The sequence below is a fragment of the Vigna radiata genome, chromosome 5, assembly GCF_000741045.1.
Source record: "Vigna radiata var. radiata cultivar VC1973A chromosome 5, Vradiata_ver6, whole genome shotgun sequence".
Lineage (NCBI taxonomy): Eukaryota > Viridiplantae > Streptophyta > Magnoliopsida > Fabales > Fabaceae > Vigna > Vigna radiata.
Window position 1 is genome coordinate 20568384 of NC_028355.1, and position 1904 is coordinate 20570287.

A 1904-nucleotide genomic window follows, 5' to 3' on the forward strand; every position below is an offset into this window, starting at 1 on the left:
TAAAAACGTAACAAAATTAATTGAAAATAAAAAGTTAAAATATAATTACTTATAAAATAAACTAAAAACATAAAAATAGGAAACGGATGTCGACATCCGTTTCAGTGCNTGGACGTCTTCTTCAATCCACACAACACAGGGCACACAAATAACACAGAACTCAACAGCAGACCACAAAAACCTCAACAAACACACCAACCAAATATCAACAATAGAGAAAGCTACCAAATCCTACACATTACATACATTAAAAAAAGTAGAAGAAACGAAAAGAACGAAACCAACATCTACACCTCTTTGCACCGCGCCGGACCGCCACACACTCACCGCACCGCCACCCACCGCACACCAACAGGCCGCACAAAGCAACAGCAGGTTCAGAGGAGGACTGAGAGATTGAGAGTTGCAGAGAGCATTTGAAAATGAAAGCTTTGGTGGAGGTGGGAATACGCAAAGGAGGGAATCTTGAGTCTGTGTGTGTTCAGAGTGTAAAAGAGGCAGGGTAGTTTAACTTTAATAAATAAGGGTATAAAGGTAAAAAAAAAAACAAAAAGGTTATTTTTGTATTTAAAAAAAATCCAAAAAAATTGGGGGGTGGGGGATGGAATTGGGGAGGTACAGGGAGTAACCCCCTTCTATTTTTGCATGAAGATCAAATTTCCCTTGTTCAGGTAAGCCCAATATGTAAGGCCCATGGGCTCAGCTAAATCTTTATTTTATTAAAAAGGAAATTTTAAAACTAAAAAGTTGAGTGAAAAATATATTAAAATTTAAAAGTTTACAAAATAGAAATTAGGTTTAAAAATTTATAAACTAAAAATTTTATTTTTATATTAAAATTAGTATTTCGTATTATATGTTTAAAAAAAACTTTACAATGGTTCAACTAAATAAGTTTATAATATTTTTAATAAAAAATTAAATTGAAGAAAAATGAGGAAGATATTAATTTAAAAGTAAGAAGATTTTAATTTCAACACTAAAAACTAAGAATTTAATCAACATAATAATAGTTCCACAAATGTCGAACAATTTTTGTTGGATTTGTAGCAAAGCAACAAGTTTTATATTGAAATTAATATTTTGAATTATGTTTCAACAAAAACTTTAAAATGAATCATCAAATTAAATTTATAATATTTTTTGAATAAAAAATTGAATTGAAGAAAAAGGACAAAGAGTTTAATTTCAACAATAAAGCTAAGAATTTAAACAAGATAATAATGGTTCAGCAAAACACAACCATTTTTTGAATACCAATAACAATTACAAAATGGAAAAAATTTAACCTTTGTGCCTTTGTCATTTTGTAGATATTATTTTAATCAAAGAATAGTTAAATTTTTTTAAAAAATCAAATAAAAAAATGGTTAAATTTATATAAACCACAACTTAAAATGTGACATCCCATATATATATATATATATATATATATATATATATATATATATATATATATAAATATCAATCATACATTATACGCGTCATGATTAGGGGTGGACACAGTTAGCCTAAAATACTTAAACTACAGTTAATTCATAATATTTTAAACTTAAAAAACTAATAATACAGTTAACTAAAAACTAGTTAAACTAATTAATAGTACAGTTTAAAAATACTGAACTGTTTTATATTCAGTATAGTTAACTGCAATTTAGGTTTATATCTTTTTTCCCCATCACAACTTCATTTGCTTTCTGCCTTACATCCCGTTCATCCCACTCACTCGCTGCTGTTGAAGGTTACCTCTGTTGAAGACTACTGCTGAGGCTACCTCTTAAATATATCAGAATGAAATATTGTTTCGGCTCAAGATTAGTTTTGACAGATTTGTTTTTAGAAAAAGAAGGAAGAGATTACATGGAGGCATTACCTAAAAGCAGAAGAGTCATTCCTTATGATCT